Source organism: Dendropsophus ebraccatus, chromosome 9, assembly GCF_027789765.1.
Source record: "Dendropsophus ebraccatus isolate aDenEbr1 chromosome 9, aDenEbr1.pat, whole genome shotgun sequence".
NCBI classification, from domain to species: domain Eukaryota; kingdom Metazoa; phylum Chordata; class Amphibia; order Anura; family Hylidae; genus Dendropsophus; species Dendropsophus ebraccatus.
In genome coordinates this window covers 81844208-81866188 of record NC_091462.1, presented here as the reverse complement: position 1 = coordinate 81866188, position 21981 = coordinate 81844208, and the positions used below count along the sequence as shown (strand labels likewise).

The window sequence follows — 21981 nt, the reverse complement described above, 5'->3', positions numbered from 1 at the left end:
ATATACATTAAATTAATCTGTAGGATTATCCCATCTGTCTATGGATAACCAGTAGGGAAAACAGGAAGGATCTGCACAATGGAGGTCTACTTGGATTCACAAACCGGGATACACAGGCGCTGATCAGCAGAAGTACAATCCACAACATCAAGGATGATGAGAGTCATAGTAATAGTTAAAACAATCATGGACCTGATGAAGAGGTGACCCCCTCAAAATACAATGTCCGATTGAACGTTGTTTTAACCATTACTTCCTTGATGTTGTAGATTGTACTTCTGCAGATCAGCACCAGCGTACCCAGGTTCTCCAGTACAAGCGGACCGCCATTGTGCAAATCCTTCCCATTTCTATATATGCAATAGAGTACAGTTGATTAGGTTATTTTAAGCAGAGACATCAAGTATTTTATTTTATTTTTTTATTTTTTACAACAGATACAATGTAGGGCATCCATTAAATGCCTCTTCTAAATGTATGTCAGGATCTTACATCTGTGAACATAAATTAAGCCATTAAACACACTACAAAAAGAGCCTAAATAAATGATATTTTGAAGGAAAAGTTTCCATAACATCTGATGTGCATTATTCTCAATCTGGGCAATTTTTTTGGTCTTTCTGACCCTGTCTTGGAGCTATATGTTTGGTAACATTCTAGGATAGTATAAGTTAAGTGCCAGCTACTCACAACTCATGATAAAATTAGTCGACACCTGTCGGATTCCCATTTGTGCCAGTGTGACAAAAATAATTTTCATTGACCCCTTCTAGGATTGCACTTGACAGACAATTGATGTGTCTATATTGTGTTATAGGGTGTGCCTACATATTGCTCACAGTAAACTTTACAACAATATAACCTTTCTTTATCCAAAACAATGATTCTTTCGTTATTTATACAGCATGCAGCATTGAGTGAGGACCCTATTCCACGGGATGATAATCGTTCAGATTATTGTTAAGTCATTTAGAATCTAAGCGATAATCTTTCGGTTGAATAGCAGTTAACGATTAACGACCGAACGAGAAATCGTTTATCATTTAATAAGACCTGGACCTATTTTTATTGTTGCTCGTTCGCATTGAATAAGACGTCGTTCGGTCATTCGCAGTAGTGACAAACGCAATAAAGATCATAAGTAACGATTGTCGCTCCATGTAAATGGGTGAACGATTTTAGGTCTTTCGCAATAGCAGTCGTTTGGATCGTTTATTGTTAACGATTATGGGAACGATAATCGTCCCGTGGAATAGGGTCCTAAGGCTCTACAACACCAAATTCCACCAAATACAAAGCCAAATAGTAAAACACTGAATTTAAAGAAATAATGTTTTTATGTCATATATGATATGTATGACAAACTATTAATTAAAAAAGTAAGAAATATTTAAACAGAAAGGGTGTATTCTTAGTGTGAGGGGGGCGATACATGACACAGAGGTTCTCTTCTTGGTTTTTGTTGAATCTCTGTGCTATAAATAGAAATGACAATTATATCGTAAGATATGAGTCAACAACCCTTCATCAGGAGAAGGACTTTCAAGAAACATGGCAAAATCTCACCGGCTGAGTAGCCCCACACTTAAAATGGAGCCTGTGATGTTCATTTTGGAATCAAAGTAAGGACAGTCCGCTTCTATTAATTGTATTTCAAGGTTGTGGATTGGATTGTGGAGTTATGGATTGTGGAGTGGATTATGTCAAACATTTAGGATTGAGGCGGAGGCACTTTCCAAATTGGTGAATACACCAGACTTCTCTCATACCTGGAATGCTGTATGGACTTCGTGCTGATTTACATACAGGGCAAGGCTGGGTTACATATAGATTATAAAAGCAATAAATAATGCTTGTGATAATATTATTGAGGAACAACAACGCACCCAAACAGATGCATCAGGTTCTAGAATTATTAGGTCTAGCTTATCTTCCTTCGTTACATAGTTAAATCAAACTATTGATTCCTGTAAGGATCCATTTTCAGGCTGGAGAGGATGTGACACCATTGATCTTTATTGTGATTTTTGACAGTAAGTCCTAAAAAAAAAAAATCTTCCTATAGCAACAGTACATTATCTCGCAAGAGGGATTGCCATAAAAATCTGTTGTCATGGGATATAACCAGTTTCTGGACTATTCTATCCACTAAGAACACATGCATGTGTACAGGTGCGGGGGCTGGGATGAACAGCCAACAGCTATGTAAAAATATATGAACAGTTAAATGTAGTTTAGGTGCCACAAACTGTCCAGAGCAGTAGCAAATGTGTAAAAAAAAAAAAAAGTTCCTGACACAGACAGAGGTGGCAGCTAGAAGCACTACACCCCTTCATGCAGAACATACAGCACCTGATAAGTACTGGAAGGCTTACATTTTTTTTTAAATAGAAGTCATTTTAAAATTTGTATATCTTGATTTTATATTATTTCTTTGCTGTGGAGTACCCCTTTAAGGGACTGCTAAGACCAGCCGTTGGCGACACATGCTCAACATATGGGGACATCATTGCAGCACAGAGAAAATCAAAGGTAGTGTTTGTTTGGTTGCTACACAACACTGACATTTTTGTCCGTACTCATAACATGTAGGCCAAAAGGATAAAAAACAAGTTCCTCTTCTGTTACACTGAAAATTTCCATCTTGACATTTCTTTGTTAGGTTCTTCTGCATCTCATAATGCAGTTCTGTTGTTCTGATGGCAAGAATAAAGCTGAGCTTCTGCTGTCAGGTGCATCAACCTTATAACATATAGGAAGAACCTAACAACATAAATGGCAAGATGGACAATTTTACAATGCAAAACAAGGAGTTTCTTTTTTCTTTCCATTTCAGCCTCACATATTACAGTCCAGAACAAAACAGCACTATAAATATGTGTGCGTCTAGAAAAGCTTTGGCCAATAAGCCCACAACTACAGCTTAGAGTGGCAATCTACTAAAGGTTATTACAGAGGATCAACTCAGGAAGACAACCTCTGCCCATATGCCCAGTAAGGGTATGAGGGCATCACACAGAAAGGTTCCAGAACTGATATCTGCCAGGAGTAAAAATCTCAGAGTAAGAACAAAAAATAAGAAAAATTACATGCCCTCCTACTTTAACACAGTAGTCAATGAAACCAACATCCACATTGGGAGTCAATCCTGCCTATTCTTCAGGAACATTAGTTTTCTACCATCAGGTAAAATATATGGTGTAGAAGCATACAGCATTGCTTACCTCTCTGCTCCAGTTCTAAAACCACCCAAAATCAATCTGTTTTGTAGATCTGTAGTCCTCTCCTTTACCATGCAAACACTACTTGCTGCCCTCCAACCGTGACTTCTCTACATTCATTCATCCCACACAATAAGGACCCTATTACACAAGACGATTATCGGGCGAAAAATCGTTATATCGTTTGAATTTAAACGATCATCGTTGTGTGTAATTGCAGGCAACAATCGAAAAATCATTCGTATGTCGTTGATCGTTTATTTAGATCTGAACCTAAAATTATCGTTTATCATTAATCGGTCGCTATAATTCCACATTCGTTCGCTCAAGTTCCGCATTTTTTCACTAATCGTTCAGTGTAATTGCACATCGTTCATTGTTTTGCTGGGATCAGATGGAGTAAACGATCATAGTAACGTTCGCAATAATGATCGTAGTAACCACCGTAACTAATGACTATCGCTCTGTGTAATATGGTGAACGATTTAAGGTTAAGAATAAACAATCTCGTTCGCGATTGCTTATCGTTAGTTATTAAAAATCGCTTTGTGTAATAGGACCCTAAGTTTGTCATGCAAATGATGCAATTCCTACGGTCCCACAAATATTTCATTTTTAATAAACAATTCTACAGGGGACTGCAATGGAGACTGCAATGGGAACAAGCTGTGCTCCAATCTATCCAAATTTCTACCTTGGATGGTGGGAGGCTACCCATGTCTTCAATGATGAGATGCAACAACATACAGACCACATTCTATTTTGGGGAAGCTACATTGATAATGTCTTGATCCCTTGGGACGCATATGCAGCGTCCTTCAATGATTTTGTGAATCAACTGAATCAAAACTCGATTGGATTACTAATAACAAGCGAAATATAATAATAATAATAATAATAATATCAATTTTCTGTATCTCAATCTTGGAATCGAAGAAAATGGAAATCTGATGACAAAGATCTTTAGGAAACCAACAGCGACAAACAGTTTTTTACAATGGAATAGTTTTCACCCTGCACCTCTCAAAAAAGGGCATCCCAGTAGGCCAATATTTAAGAGCTAGGAGAAATTGCTCCTCAGATGTAACCTTCCTCAAAGAATGTGATATTTTTTACCAAAGGTTCTGCAATAAAGGCTATCCAAAGAAAAATCCTACAGAGAGCATTCTATAGAGGTAAGAACACAGACAGAAATACACCTGTCAACAAAAATACCACTACAAAAGACCAGCAAAAAAATCATACGCTGCATAGGCACACCATCAAATTTGGGAAGTCATTAAACAATTCTAGGGGACAAACCTCAAACACCACCTAGTCCACAGCCATTTCACGGATAATAACAAAGATCAGCAAACAATAACATGGCTGAAATCAAACGTCAAAGGCTCACACCCATGTGGTATGTGCATATACTGCAAATATCTACCAAAAATGAAAACCTTCAAAAGCCCAGAAGACAATAAGGAATTCACCATCCATGAATTTATGAATTGTCAGTGTAGAGGCATAATCGACGCAGAGAAATATCCATACGGACTGTTATATGTAGGCAAGACAGTACAACAACCGCATTGGATCACATATGAGCAACATCAAAACAAAAACGGACACAAGTGTGGCACGCAGGGCTGTGGAGTCTGTAAACCATGACTCCTGAATTTTATCAGGACCGACTCCGACTCCTGCTCCTTCATAAATAACCAGTCATATACCAGGCGGGGTTATTTATCACACTGGCTCAGCAGCTTCTCCCTAATGTTCTACATGATCCTGTGGCGACTTCTGAGTGAATAAATACTGTATATAAAGCAGCTTCTCCTGTGTGTGCAGTGGATGCAGCCAGTCTCCAGCCTCCATGTCCTGAACAACTCAGAACTAGACTAGATGGAGCAGGTGATCTTTTCCTGCTGACAGTTTTCTATGTTTCTAACTAAATATTCACCATACTTAAAGCGTAACTGTCATTTCAGGGCCATTTTTTTAAAAACATTAAATATCAACAGTTCAAGTGATTTTAAGAAACTTTGTAATAGGTCTTATAAACCAAAAGAGTTTCCTTCTGGACTGAAAAAGCAATCTCCCAGCCTCCCCCCTCACTGCAGAAGCAGCAGGATTTCTGTCTCCATTATGTGGCTATGGAGAGGGGAGGGGCTGTTAGGAGTGACTGAGAACGGAGCAGTCCTGCACAGCACAACACCCTGCAATCTTCTCTCAGTAAGTTCATAGATAAGCACTGACCTTTCTGACCCCAAAATCCTGCGTTTTAGGTGCCCAGAGAGTCTACAAACAGCTGACCTTCACGTCACCTCTTCCTGCTCCCTCATCTCCCTCAGCCCCTCCCCCCTTCATAGGCTTACAATGGAGAGAGCAGAGCCCGTCTTCACTGGCTTCTCTGTAATGAAGACGTGTTTGCCTGATAATGCACAGATAAGAAGTCGGGGGGGGGGGGGGGGGGGGGGGGGGGGAGGCTGGGAGATTGCTTCTTGAGCACAGAAGGAGGCTTTTTTGGCTGATAAAACCTATTACAGAGTTTCTTAAAATCGCTTGTACTACTGATTTCTGCAATAAAAAAAAAATTATGACAGTTACGCTTTAAAGAAACACTGCTAACAATGCCAGACACCTGTAATATAGAGGTCAGCCATAGTGATATACAGGGGGTCACACATAGTGATATAGAGAGGGATCACACACAGTGATATAGAAGGTCACTGTGGGGCACACAATAGCACACACACATCCAACTTTTACAAGCAGAGGCAAAATGGATTCATAGGCTACAAACTCCGAAGGGATTGAAAAGTTAAGTTTTAAAGGGGTTATCTAGTGCTACAAAAACATGGCCACTGTCCAGAGACAGCCCCACTCTTGTCTCCAGCTTGGGTGGGGTTTTGCTGCTCAGATCTATTGAAGTGAATGGAGCTTAAATGCAAACCGCACCTGAACTGGAGACAAGAGTGGTGCTGTCTCTGAAAGAAAGCGTCCATGTTTTTGTAGCACTGGATAACCCCTTTAACCTTGGGGCAAGTGAAGGTATTCTGCCCAACCAGGCATAAACAAATATAACTTCTCTACAGAGTAGAACAGTCTGCAGTGCCTGCTACATTCATTGGGTCTGCTCTTCTGCCTGTGGCATTGTTCAGCACAACATAGCATTCTGAAAATTCACCTTATTCTTCACTTAATGTCCCAAATACAGGGGCTGTAGTGGATTATCAGAGGTTGTGATATCATTCAAAGGATAGGACTTGAGCTCTGATCTAGCCAAGCCTTTTGAGACTGCAAAAGTTTAGTGCCATAATTCTTCTTTGCAGGTAGAATGATTGAATGCACTGTGTTGAGTCTGTGAGTATATGCATATTCCACAGCAGACATGAATAAGGAAGTATTATTCCACTTTGTAAAATGCTTCTTCATTTCACACAACAAACCCCATAGCAACTGCCTGTTTTCTGTATTCCTCAGAAGAAACGCTTGATTGTATGATCTTACTAAATTGGCTATGCCCTATACTGTTGAGGTCTTCTTTGTGTAACCAATACAGCCTTTACCCCTCACGGCATAAACTCCACGTTTTTGTAGGTGTCCCATGGTATCTGGCCCCTTAGCAGCAGAACCTTTAAGGCCTTATGCACACGTTCAGTATTTTTTTCTGGTCCTGAAACAACCCGTGAGAAATTGCGGATTGGACATCCGTATTCCATCCGTATTCCATCCGTATTCCATCCGTATTTCCGTAATTCCATTTTTTTACTACTCAATGCACTCAATGCTTTTCAATGCACTTCATCCGGATTTTTTTGCGGAAATACAGATGCCAACATGTTACAATCCGTAAACAATCCGTAACCAATTGATTTCAATGAGAGGATCCGCAAAAAAAAATGGGTCCGCACCCGGTCCGCACTAGGACATGTCCTTTTTTTTTTACGGATTGATCTTCATCCATTTCTGCTACTGATCGTGTGAATAGCCCAATAGACTTCAATGTGCACTAACTCGGATCCGGAAATACGGATCCGTAAATTACGGAACGTGTGAATAAGGCCTTAGTCTTTAAGTCCTGTAGAATGTGAGGTGGGGCCTCCTTGGATTTCACTTGTTTTTCCAGCACATCACACAGATTTAGAGTTTGGGGGCCAAGTTACCACCGTGAACTCAAACCATTCCTGAACAATTTTTATAGTTAAGCCCGGTCACTATCCTTATGAAAGCGAAGGTTTCCATGTACATTCAACCCCCTCTACATCTCTACCCCAGGTAAATGAAGCACATGCACCTGTTTGCCTACATGATGTAGGTTCAGGCCATATGGGGCCTGAACCTGTGCCCGGCGTACCAAATCTACACCTGCAACTCTCTCCTCCCCCCTCCCCCATGAGCCCTCCCTTCCCGCCCATGGGGCGTGCGGGGGGGGGGGGGGGATCAGGCAGCCTTATGCCAGGGAAAAGGGGCGAATTTAGCCCCTATTACATAATTCATATCCTTTACACAGTTCAGAATACCCTTTAAACATGCCCTTTTTTTTTTACTGTTCCAATGTATTAACTTCAAGAATATACTGTTTTAGCTGCCTACTTGACAGGCACCATTGTCACTGGCCATGATATTAAATCCACGGATGGGTGAAGTGAGTAACGCTGGATACACACTCAGCGTATATAATGCAGATGATAAGTAATGTATTCTACCTTGTTCCCAAATTCATTTAGCAGAGTTCTTTAACAGGAGTGCTGCACTCAGCATCCCTAAAAGATGCAGAACAGATCAATGGCCCCCATGTGCTAAACAGAAGACATCTGAGATATGGAGAGAGCAGGGAGCGGTGGGAGGGGAGGTGTATTATTTACTCCTATGTACAGGAGACAGCTGGGCAGTGGCCTTACTGAATGCAAACTGTACACAGAACATAATCCTTCCTATCTGTCTGATATGCATCTGTGAATGGCTCAAGATGTTATTCCTTGCTGGGCCAAGTAACAATGTAATATTAACGTTCAATAATGCAAAACATGAAAGTATTGTTTCAGACCGTCCTAAACCGCTTCTGTTTTCAAGCACATGGACTTGGTATTCTCAGGGTTTGTCTTCTATTACCTTATTGGATCCGACCAACATAATATTTAAAGGGGTAGGTGAGAAATGTTAGACTGTTGTAGAGTGATCGCTGGACCCTCACCTATCAGAGACAACAGGGGTCCCGTGTTTCCCATCTCCTATAATAAGGCCGGACCACAGGACTCCAGCTGCTTTTTGTCAGTCACACCCATACCCAATGTACACATGTGAGGTTGTGTTTATAGCAAAGTAAAAATCAACAATTCTCATTGCAGGCGCCACGTTGTGTGTTTACTACAGGGTGAAGACAGTGGAAATCAGACAGCTATAAACAGGCCGAGCGGATAAACCCTTAGGGAAGCTCCAGTCTATCTGCAATTGCCAAGATTACACAATGCTTTGTCAATAGGAACTGGAATAAGAAAACAACAATAGGTATAAAGCAAAGGATGATGTTATATAAGCCAAACAAAACTATTCCCACTAAAAGGGGTTGTCCCATAGCATAATGTTTGCCATGAAAGCCTTATCAGGGGTGGTTCAACTACAAGGTCCCCCACTGATTCCTATTTAACAGTATACCATCAATACACAGCGGTGTCTGCCCAAACATTGTAACTTCCCAGTAAAGTACAGTGGAGCCTTGAATTACGAACATAAATTGTTCCAGGACTGTGCTTGTAATCCAAATCACTCTTAAACCAAAACAAATTTTCCCATAAGAAATCACTGAAATGCAGACAATTTATTCCACACCCCAAAAATAATGATTTTTTTTTTTATTCTGAATAACAGGTAAGACAAATGAAACAAACATTTAGAAAGCTGGATATGTCATTTTATAAGTTACTGTAGAGTATAGCAATCAGTATGTGCAGTATAATGTATAGTAACTGCATAAACCTGATAACACAGCAGCAGTTTGTAGATACAGGATGGAGCTGCAGATTCCCATAATGCAGTAGCGTAGCACAACAGGCTAGAATAGAGAAACAGGGCTGCTGTCAGAGGTCTATGTGGTCATATGACAGCAATGGGGAAAGGGGTGTGTTTAGCATGGACCAATCAGAAGGTTAGAATCACAGAGCTGTGCAGGGTCCGGCCATCATCACTTACTCCTATGCAGTTCCTACACACGGTGTCTCCTATAACTCTTGAGCACAGTATACAGTATGACAAAGGTCATAAATCACCGAAACATCCAGTGAAATGGTACACCAAAACTTATGTTAAATCCTGGCTACCTGGGCTGTAAACTGTAAAAAAATCTTTTAAGTGCATAAAATAAAAATATAAAAATTGATAGCAATTGGTGTGCAGTTGATATTCCTGTATCCATGATAACCGCTTCAACTGGCACCCCCGTACTTTGAGTGCGCAGACAAAGCATCAACTATAGAGCTGTGCAGGCGGATAATGACAGAAACTTTTCTATACAGCACTGTGCATAGCTGAGTGTGAGTACAAGCACATTATAGAACCAGTGTGTATAGCTGAGTGTGAGTGCAGGCAGATTATAGCAGGAATGGAGAGGATAGGAAACACAAGGGCTAATAGAGACTGCAGCGGGAATGAGCAGGGCAGATGTGGGCACATAAATGCAGCACTCTCTGTCCGGGGTAGAGAGGGGTTACAGCTATGAAGAAATTACCTCCACAGTCCTGTCCCCTGATGCAAGCCCCAGTCCAAGTGGAACTGCTATGATTTGAAAGGTGAAGAACACTTCCTGGGTAAGAGTACAGGGCTGTAGACCACACTATGCAGACCATGCCCCTCCCCAACTTTCCCTCCCACCCAGTACAGGGAGCTCTTAAACCAAAGCAATGCTCTTAAACAAAGTTACAATTTTGAAAAACTGTGAGCTCTTCTTGCAAAACGCTCTCAAACCAAGTTACTCTTAAACCAAGGTACCACTGTACATAGAAGATGTGGAAATAGTCAGGTAAGGGGCCATGCGTCAATGTATAGATAGAAGGTGGACTCATTGTTGGCTCAGACAGAAAAATGTCCTTGGATACAGTGTGCCCATTCTGTCTGCCACCATGGGTTCCCATTCTCCATGATTACTATGATGAGAATGCATTCAAGCAAGGACCATACGTCCTGGTGTGAATCTCCCTTTTTCTATGTAAGATGATGTTATGCAAGGCATGAAGTCACTGTTGATGGGACACCACTATGATGATTAAGGGTACAAACCCACTTGCCGGATCTGCAGCATGTCTCCTTGCTGCGTTTTTGCAGCGAGACTCGCTGCAGATCCCAGCCCTTTACTTTCATTAGCAGAGAAACTCTCTGCAGCCCTCCCCATTAACCCCCTAGCCGCCGGACATTATACATTACAGGGTCCCCGTTCCTGCTTGCTTCAGGGCTCCCGGTGTCTTCACGGCCCGCCCGGCCAATCAGTGCGCTGCGGCGGGGCAGCGCACTGATTGGCCAGGCGGAACGTGCCGGGAGCCGCCGAAGCAAGCAGGAGCGGGGACCTGGTAATGTATATCCTGCCCGCCCCCCCTGCAGCCCCGATCGCCCCCCACCGCATGATCGCCCCCCGCACCCCCCCGGCCGCACGATCACCAACCCGCACCCCCCGGCCGCACGATCGCCCCCTGCAGCTTCCGGCCCCGGGTGCGGGGGGCGATCATGCGGCCGGGGGCTGCGGGCGATCGGGGCTGCGGGGGGCTATCGTACGACCGGGGGGTGCGGGGGGAGATCATTCGGCCGGGGGCTGGGGGCGATCGGGGCTGCAGGGGGGGCGGGCAGGATTAACATTACCTTGCTTCGGCGGCTCCCGGCACGTTCTGCCCGGCCAATCAGTGCGCTGCCCCGCCGCAGCGCACTGAGTGGCCGGGCGGGCCGTGAAGACACTGGGAGCCCCGAAGCAAGCAGGAACGGGGACCCGGTAATGTATAATGTCCGGCGGCTAGGGGTTAATGGGGAGGGCTGCAGACAAAATCGCAGCAGGGATGTACAGAGTTTCTCTGCTAATAAAAGTACAGGGCTGGGATCTGCAGCGAGTCTCGCTGCAAAAACGCAGCAAGGAGACTCGCTGCAGATCCGGCAAGTGGGTTTGTACCCTAAAGGTGTTATCCAGGATCACAAAAAAAAAAAAAAAACAGCTACTTTCTTAGCACTATTTTTAGTAATTTTTTCACTAGTCCCCGAGAGGCAATTGTCAGTTTTCTCTGAGCATAACGGCACTGTGTGGGAGACTAGCTACTAAGATGTCTCCCTTGCACTGCGCACGCACGCACGCACACACACACACACACACACACACACACACACACACAGAAAAGGAGAACCAACTGCCTATATCATCCTGGTATGGAGGACATTATAGAGCACACAGGCTGTGAATCCAGCACTGAGGTAAGATAGAAGACTCACTAAATGCAGCATCTGTAAGTGTCCCTGTGTGTCTATATCTGTCTTTCTTTCTGTAGTAGTTGTTCCTCCCTCTCCTTTCTCCACAGACCTCTATGGGCCGCAGTTGTACTCTGTTCCCTCAGTGAGCTAATAATTAGAGATGAGCGAACCTGGAGCATGCTTGAGTCCACCCGAACCTGAACTTTCGGCATTTGATTAGCGGTGGCTGCTGAAGTTGGATAAAGCCCTAAGGCTATGTGGAAAACATGGATATAGTCATTGGCTGTATCCATGTTTTCCAGACAACCTTAGAGCTTTATCCAAGTTCAGCAGCCTCCGCTAATCAAATGCCGATCGTTCGGGTTCGGATGGACTCGAACCCCAACCCGGTCAGCTCATCTCTACTAATAATCCATCTTCATCTTTGCCTCTCTGAACATTTTGCCAGTTCAGCCAAGTTTACATATGTCCGGGGATACAACCCCATCTGTGATAGAAACGAATGGGGACACCAGATGCTAAAAGCTGCATCTTTTGCATCTGGCGTCCCATCTCCAGCTGGGTCAAAAACCGCTGCATGCAGTGTTTATTGATCTGGCGCCACACTGGTGACAAATATACCCGATGATGGAGATATTGCCAAGTTTAAATAAATAAATAAATAAATAAATAAAACACCTGATTGACATTTTGCTTGCTGCTGCCATAGTAAAATGAAAGACGGCACTCTGTATGTGAGGTGGTGCACGTGGTAGTAGTCCTCCCAGAGCAGTAGAGGGTAAGAATCCCGGTACTCACCAAATAAAGAAATGCTCATTTATCGGTGCTAATCAAGCAGGTACATGGAGAACACGTTTAAGCTAACATAGCCTTCATAGCTGATAAAGGCTATGTTAGCCGAAACACGTATTCCATGTACCTGCTTGATTTGCAGCAATAAATTTAATTTGGTGAGTGTCGGGCTTACTGTTGCCATGACGGAATAAACACACATTTTTTCATTTGAGGCTGCTTGTAGGATGCTGTTATTTTTTCTTTGAGTTTGTGGTTCTATTTGGACACTAGGACCAGTAACTTTGTGCATTAATTCATTAATGAGAGTGGAGTGCTTTGGATCCCTTTTTATATTTATAAGGCAAAAGGAGATATGTAAACCCAGCCTAACCCCAGAATGAGTGATCAGTGCAGGAGGAATGGAAAGGAGTCTAATAACTTTTTCAGCCACAGTTATTCAAGCCAATCGAGAATGCGGGAGCTGCGCTCATTTCTATTCTTTAGGGTGCGTTCACACATACAGGATCTGCAGCAGATTTGATGGTCCACATTAGATACAAAGCAAATCTGCTGCACATCCTGTACGTGTGAACGCACCCTTATTCGGATATCTTATAAAGTTTCTAATCACTATTGATGTAAAATATATACTGTATGTGAAACAATAGTTACTTTTTTACATGTCGTATTTCTATGTGGATTCCACACAACTCACAATAAGGTATGGTTCATCGCCTCATATACTACCCAGTACTAGCACCACTGAATTCGGTTCCATGTCTCTCAGTGGGGTCACTACTACAGCATGCTGTCTTTAACAAGCCTTATTCAGAAATTTTGCATCAAATCCTTTACATGCGAATATACCTTAAAAAGACTGTGAATTTATATTCACAGAGCAATTAACAAATCTGATTTCCAAAAATACTGTTAGGCTATGTGCACAAATATATTTTCCCCATTAAATTACACAAAACTAGACGTGAAATGCTTGACTACACAAAACTTGCATTTTACACATTGTTTGCATATAAATGCTTCTAAACACTTGATAAATTCAAGAAAACACCAGATTTGCATAAAACACAACAAAAGGAAAAAGTTAGAAAATTAGCTTTTTTTTGAGACTCAAAGTTGGCACTAATTTTTTGGAATATGACTGGTGGTCAACATTGATTATTTATCTTTAGAGATGAGCGAACCGGAACTTCAGCAGCCACCACTAATCAAATCCTGAAAGTTCGGGTTCGGATCAACTCGAGCATGCTCGAGGTTCGCTCATCTCTATTTATCTTCTCAAACGGTAAGGGCCCTATTACACGGGACGATTATCGTGTAAAAAATCTTATATCGTTCGAATTTAAACGATAATCGTTCTGTGTAATTGCAGGCAACGATCGAAAAATCGTTTGTATGTCGTTGATTGTTGATTTAGATCTGAACCTAAAATTATCGTTAACCATTTGCTGTAATTCCACGTTCGTTCAAGTTCCGCATTTTTTCACTAATCGTTCAGTGTAATAGCACATTGTTCATTGTTTTCCTGAGATCAGAAGGAATGATGCTGCGTTTACACGATTATCATGCGAATTTGCACGATAAAAATCGAATTCGAATGACAATTATACATGTAAATGCAGCGAACGATCAAGCGACGAGCAAGAAATCGTCCATGTTCTAAAATCGACGTTCGCAAAAAAAAACGCAGATCGTTCCGTGTAAACAGTCGTTCACCAATATTACCTATGTGCGAGATAGGCTTAAGCGATCGCAAAACGATTCTTCCGTATGATATATTGTTCCGTCTAAACGCTGATTGTTCTAAAAAAAACATCGTTCTTTCGATATTGTTAATCGTACAATCGGGCAAATTATCGCTCTGTGTAAACGCAGCATAAACGATTGCAATAACGATCGCAATAGCAATCGTAATAACGATCGTATCTAACGATTATCGTTCTGTGTAATATAGGGAACGATTTCAGGTTAGTCGTTTATCGTTAGCCGCTCCATGTAATAGGACCCTTAGGGATCTATTTGTATATCTTGTCTAGGCAGGACATGTCCGGTGTTTTGTTATTTGATCTTCAAGAACTCTTACTTCCCTTTCAGATTTACAAACCAACGCAAGGAAGGTCTTAACAAATTGTCCAGTCCAAATTCCCATAAATAGGACCTGCTTCAAATGTCCTGCTTCATACAGGTTTCCTTCTACACTGGGGATTTGTAGGTGTTACCTGAGTGACACATTTCACAGCACTTTACTCGGAGGCCCTCTCCTTAATCCATATCCCATTATCACATCTGTCAGTCTGTGTGACCTAACATGACACTAGCATCATGGAACAGAAATCACCACAACATGTACATTGTACCAGACAGCGCTACCATCTCTACATCTGTCAACAGGGACATCTTCCCAAATGCTGCAGAGCTGTGTCAGCATAAATGTCCCAATGAGCACACAAAACCAACCTAGGGACCCAAGTAATAAGACTGCATTCACACACAGCAGATTTGTTAAAAAAAAATCTTAGTGTCTGAATGACATTGTTTTAGAAGGGAGCACCTTTTTCCCCTTACAATGCTGAAAACAATGTTGGAAAAAAAAATCTGTACAGAAGTTCAAAGTGTAAAGTATGGCCTGGATTTCCATTGATAGGGCGACTTCACACTGAATAAATTCGGCCTAATTTCCTCAACTGAATCTCACCTGCATCAGTGTCAAACGGAGACTTTGTGGGAGGGCTTGTGCGCCTCCATTCTCCACAGATCTCCGCTCAAAGAATTAACATGTAAATTCTTTGAGTGGAGAGCGGAAGAGAGCAGAGGCGCGCGAGCCCTCCCATAGAGTCCCATAGAGGCAGGCGAGATTTCGCAGAGGGAATTACGCCGAATTTACTTAAGTGTGAACTCACCCTATCAATAGGGCTTTATTCATAGTATTTAGGCCAGTATTTGTAGCTAAATCCAGGAGTTAAACTGACATCAGGAGGAGATTTGCAACTTTTTTTGTGTGCAAAAGAAGCAGAAGCAACTCCTAGGGCAGTGATGACTAACCTTGACACTCCAGCTGTTGCAAAACTACAACTCCCATCATGCTTGGGCAGCCAAAGCCATATCTTTGGTTGTCCAGACATGATGGGAATTGTAGTTTTGCAAAAGCTGGAGTGTCAAGGTTAGCCATCACTGTCCTAGGGTATGTGCACACTGAGTAAAAGCGGCGGAATCCCGCGTCTCACAGTGTCCCACAGGTCAATTCTTTGAGCAGAGAGTGACACAAGCAGAGACGCGCGACCTCTCCCATAGAGACACTGTGGGACAACGAGGCAGGCAGGATTCTGCTGCTTTTACTAAGCGTAAACATACCCCTAGGGTAAAATATCTCTAAAGCGCGGGCTTCCCATATATCTGATGGTCTCAGCCACAAGCTTGAAGTGTTGCCAGGGGCATGGTGCCAGGCCTATGAACGTCCCAGCATAGTTTCCCTCTGCTGCATGCAAAGGTTTCAACTGGATCAACCACACCATAGAGCAGTGCTTCTTAAACTTTTTCTACTGGAGCCTCACGCAACAGACCAAGGCAATGCCTGGGCCTCACCAGACTGACCAAGAGGGTGCCTGGGCCTCACCAGACTGACCAAGAGGGTGCCTGGGCCTCACCAGACTGACCAAGAGGGTGCCTGGGCCTCACCAGACTGACCAAGAGGGTGCCTGGGCCTCACCATCTGTGGCAGAAGTTCATTTAAGGGCTGAGAATAATGCTAGGACTACCTTTCACCCATCTCCCAAGTTCTATTAACTAATAAAAGTATGAAATAAATTAAGAATGTTGCTAAAATGGAGATATTTGCAAACAACCAAAGGACTGTGCAGATCATAGTTACTTTTGTATAAACTGGCTCTCCTGTTGGGCCTCACCAACAACTAGGGGGCGCCTTACTGGTGAGACCCGCCTCGCACTGCCAAAGGGAAACTATACTGGAAGACCAGACATCTGTAAGCCAGGCCTGATGTGCCATGCCATAAAGAATGCTATGGCAATTGGAGGAAATCGCTGGGTGAAACTGATAGGGGAGACTCCGCACCAATCTCACAATACGCTGTTATGATGAACAACACAGAGTTGTCTTCTTATTGCTCATTTTCGTAGCCCATTCACTGGCCATTGTGCAAACACGCTGATCCCGCAAAGGCCACTAGCAGTCATCTACTGATTCTACAGCAGATTGTGCTGTCCAATGGCCACCTCATGATGCCACCTCACTATGGTTCTGATACGGCCAGACTACCACGGCAGGGCGGGCAGCAAGTGTCAAAACAACAACTGATAAAAAACTACAAGGGATCATGGGAGCTGCCTCAGCAATATGCGTAGTATCCGGAAGTGTTTCGGGGTTAGCGCCGAGCAATTCAGCAAAATTGAAAGCCCAACACTTTGCCCAGAGTGACAATAAAAGTGAGGTATTATACGGCCATGGTCATGTGACCGTCTGGCGTTCATTCCTTATGAACATCTTCATCACGTAGGATAACAATATACCGGGGCCACAGCCGCACAATGACGCATATAGGATTCAATATCTACATATAAGTGACGGGACCTGGCAGACATGCTGGGAGTTGTGGTGTCACAGTGCACAATGAGCTACAAATAGAATGAGTTACACCAGGACAGATGGGGATGATTGTGCTTGTGTGTAATGTGTATTTATACCCCCTGCCCCTTCTATTCATACACACCGGGCACAGCACAGGGATCACTACTCTGTATGTGTTGTGGGTTTTTTTTTTTTTCCATAACTTTATTTGTAGTGCACAAAGTGGCCAGCACTGAAAGTACCCAGCACTATCCATAGTAATGTCCGGCTACTGGCAGGTCTGAGGTATGGCTAGCAGCACAGGCCGGAGAGAAGCTCAGGAGTGGAGCCCACACCACTGATATCATGAGTGACATTACCTGAGTGTCAGCACTCCGGCTCTTCTCCCTTCCTTCCTCCTCTTGTCTCCTCAGCCTGGAATCGCCGCTTGCCATGCGCAGGCAGCTCGGCCTCCTTCAGTCCCTCCTCCCACAGACAGGAGGCAAAGCGCAGGGGAGAAGGACAAAATCCTACTATCCCTGGGTTCCGGAGTGCGGCGCTGCTGGGAAGAGGCTCAGCGTCCAAGGGAAATAACACCGTTACGTCATGTTTGTCCCGCCGTAAATACAACGTATGGCAGCCGGCTCCTGCACATGGGAAGCGCATTACCGCTAGTAATACAGGTGTACGGGAGGAAGCGGCAGTTGCCCATAGCAACTACATTACCAAATTAATAACTGCCATCTGTAATCTGGTTGCTAGGGGGACACGTCTTTTGCCTGCACAATCTGTGGCTGCTGGAGAGCCCCACATTGGGGGACAGCAGTCTAATCATGTCATATATATTGGTGGCAGAAGGAAATAGATTGCTTTGTGAGAGAGAACTGAAATTATATATATATATATATATTTGTTCATTGCTTTAATAATATTACTTTGTAAATTAACTTTATTAAAATACCTGTATAGTTTTTTTGTTTTTTTTTGTAAATCTACTGTTCATCTTTCCATGAGTGGTATCAATAAGGGGTGACACAGCCCCTCTGCTGCCACCAGTGTTTGTGTCTGGAATTGCAGTTCCCAAGCTGTTCTGATCAGAGCATCCACGCCATGCTGTGTACTGTATATTCTTATAAACACTAACCAGAGGGGGGGAGTAGTAATTGCTATCACCACTCGTCGTACTGGAACCATTTAGGGTGCGTTCACACAAACAGGATCTGCAGCAGATTTGATGGCGCCGATTTGAAGTTGCAGATACAAAGCAAATGAAATCTGGGCCATCAAATCTGCTGCAGATCTTGTACGTGTGAACGCACCCTAAAGGAAACCTTTCACCCCGACCCCCCGGATACTTACCCCGTTCTGCATGTCCCGCTCCAGAAGCAGGCCTCGCCACGGAGAAATTGCCGCCTGGCGGTCTGCGCGCATGGTATGTAAATGACAAGAGATGAGTACAACGTCCATAGAAAATCAATGGAGTGGGACTTGCAGGACAGAGTAAGTATCCGGGGCTCTACCGGGGAATGGCGTGCTCTGCCCCAGGCATGGGGGGGGGGGAAAGGTTTCCTTTAAGGGTGCGTTTACACCTACAGGATCTGCAGCAGATTTGATGGTGTGTTTAGTTATTTAAATGAAATCTGCTGCAGATCCTGTAGGTGTGAACGCACCATAACAGAGTTAGTGGTGAGCGGAGGCTGCTGGACACAGCCATAGTATAGGCAGCCTCCTACAACAGGTACTGTACACAGGGTGGGGGCACCTTACTCTGTATAGCGCTTTGCTGTTTAGGGTGCCCTCTCACTTGATTTTTTTTTTCCTGTGGCATTTTTCTGACATCCAAAAAAAAAATGCCTATGTAGTACATGCCATTTTTCCTGGCATTGTTGACTTTGTGTGAATAATCTTTTTTGTGGTTTAAGTGTTTTTGTATGCACCAAGATGGCTGAACTTCTGTTTCCTCTGCCATCACATCACATAGTTGCTGAACCAAAAAGGCCAGGAAAAAAAAAAGCTATATACGCAGCAATGGCATTTTTGAGATGACCAGAACATTCCCATTGAAGTCTTTGGGAGAAAAACGCCACAGCTTGCAAAAAAACAAACAAAACAAAAACACACACACACCCTCAGCATGCTGCCAAAGAGCCTCAAAAACGTCAGAAAAGAGAAAAGCACCAGCCCAAAAAAACACTGTAAGGGTGCCTTCCGTCACACATTCCGTCTGCGTATTTCTCGCACAAAACTTGCATGAAAGTAGCTGCGTTTTTCGTGGTGTTGAACTTGCCTGTGAAAATCAAAACTCGCATGTAAAAATCGCACCAAACACGCAGCGAGAATACACATACATTGACTTGATAGCAATCAGTATCGCTGTGGATTTATGTGTGAGAAACTCGCAGCAATAAATACACAGCGATACAGTACGTGTGAAGGCACCCTAAGGGTCTGTTCACACATACAAACTCGCTGCGTATTTATTGCTGCTAGTTTCTCGCACATAAATCCACAGCGATACTGATTGCTATCAAGTCAATGTATGTGTATGCTTGCTGCGTGTTTGGTGCGATTTTTACATGCAAGTTTTGATTTTCACAGGCAAGTTCAACACCACAAAAAACGCAGCTACTTTCATGCGAGTTTGATGCGAGTTCTGTGCGAGTTTTACACAGCAAGTCTGTACGTGTGAACAGACCCTAAGGCATATCATAAACTTCCATTGACTTCCAACTAACATCTGGCTGCTGGCAATTTTGCCCCATATGGGTGCCACTCAATGGAAGTTGAATTATAGATACATTATGCAATTACTTTACAAATACAGTGGTACCTTGGTTTAAGAGTGTTTTGGTTTAAGAGCTCACAGTTTTTCAAAATTGTGACTTGGTTTAAAAGCATTGCTTTGGTTTAAAGGAGAAGTCCGGCCAAAATTATTTTTTTTATATGTTATTACTTATGGAAAGTTATACAATTTTCTAATGTACATTAATTATGGGAAATGCTCATATACTGCTATTTCCCTTAATTTAGTGTATCAGGAAGTGTTAGAATTATCTCTGAAACAGTGACGTCACGACGAAAGGTGTAATTCCTATGGAGTGTCCAGCAGGGGGCGCTCTATATATAGAAGTCAATGAGTACCATTGACTTCTATATATAGTGCGCCCCTGCTGGACACTCCATAGGAATTACAGTGTATGTAATGTAATGTTATGCACTGTACTTTTGTGACTTCATGAATACATTTATGGAATACTTTGGGGAGCAAGTGTCCTTGCTCCCCAAAGTATCCCATAAATGTATTCAATGAATACATTTGCAGGGCACCGAGCAGGGAGGGAGAGAGGTGCCATCTACCTCCCCCCTCCCTGCTTGGTGCTGGGAACATATACAAAGTACTACTCCCCCATTATCTGCAGATAATGGGGGAGTAGTACCTTTTGCAATCCCTATCACCGCCCGCGCCGCCGCCGCTCACACAGGGGCTGCTTTTCATGCCCCCCGCCGCTCCCCCTCCTCCTCCCGTCATCAAACTTACTATCGCGCCGCTGATTCCCCGTCGCCCGCGCTGCTCCTCACTACCCGCCCGCTCGCTAGCCCGTTCGCACGCCCCGTTCCTCACACTATCTGGCCGCCGTTCTCTGCTCTTGCATGCCGGCCGCGTCAGCCCGCCCCCACCCCGTCCGGGAGCACGGCGCTTCCTGGTGTCCCCGGCCGGGGTGGGGGCGGGCTGACGCGGCCGGCATGCAAGAGCAGAGAGCGGCGGCCAGATAGTGTGAGGAACGGGGCGTGCGAACGGGCTAGCGAGCGGGCGGGTAGTGAGGAGCGGCGCGGGCGACGGGAAATCAGCGGCGCGATAGTAAGTTTGATGCCGGGAGGACGAGGGGGAGCGGCGGGGGCATGAAAAGCAGCCCCTGTGTGAGCGGCGGCGCGGGCAGTGATAGGGATAGCAAAAGGTACTACTCTCCCATTATCTGCAGATAATGGGGGAGTAGTACTTTGTATATGTTCCCAGCACCGAGCAGGGAGGTAGATGGCACCTCTCTCCCTCCCTGCTCGGTGCCCTGCAAATGTATTCATTGAACACATTTATGGGATACTTTGGGGAGCTAGGACACTTGTTCCCCAAAGTATTCCATAAATGTATTCATGAAGTCACAAAAGTACAGTGCATAACATTACATTACATACACTGTAATTCCTATGGAGTGTCCAGCAGGGGCGCACTATATATAGAAGTCAATGGTACTTCATAGGAATTACACTTTTCGTTGTGATGTCACTGCTTCAAAGATAATTCTAACACTTCCTGATACACTAAATTAAGGGAAATAGCAGTATATGAGCATTTCCCATAATTAATGTACATTAGAAAATTGTATAACTTTCCATAAGTAATAACATATAAAAAAAAATAATTTTGGCCGGACTTCTCCTTTAAGAGCTCCCTGTACAAGTGGGGGAGAGGCATGGTCTGCATAGCGGGGTCTACAGCCCTGTACTCTGACCCAGGAAGTCTTCCTCACCTTCCAAATCATAGCAGATCCACTTCAGGCTGGGGTTTGCATCAGGGGACAGGACTGTGGAGGTAATCTTTCCATAGCTGTAACCCCTCTCTTCCCGGACAGAGAGTGCTGCTATACAGTGCCCACATCCAGTGTCGGACTGGGCCACCGGGGGACCGGGGAATTCCCCGGTGGGCCCCGAGCAGGAGTAGGCCCCGCCCCCCAGTCAGGGGACACAGGGCTGGAGACCACAAGAATGTGGTCTCCACTCAGTAAGCCCAGCGGGGGCCCCCGTGCTCCTAGGGGGCCCACTCAGCCGCCGATTGCCGCACCTTCCCTTTTAACTGGAAGCGATCGAAACGATCACTTCCAGTTAAATGTAGCAGTGTTCCGATTGACAGGGCAAGAAGCCATTGGCTTCCCGCCCTGTCAATCACTCTTGTGACCGCAAGCAGCTTCTTGCTTGCGGTCACAA

The 21981-nt window shown here is 44.0% G+C and overlaps 1 protein-coding gene across 2 annotated transcripts in view; it reads right to left on the bottom strand.

The window, feature by feature from the left end:
* MRTFB (myocardin related transcription factor B) overlaps window positions 1-17628 on the bottom strand; it is a 220456-nt gene extending 202828 nt beyond the window's left edge. For both annotated transcript variants that reach the window (XM_069983711.1, XM_069983712.1), the window contains exon 1: window positions 17382-17628. The gene's annotated coding sequence lies outside the window, so the exon portion shown is untranslated. The remainder of the gene's footprint in view (window positions 1-17381) is intronic.
* Window positions 17629-21981: the final 4353 nt, after the last annotated feature.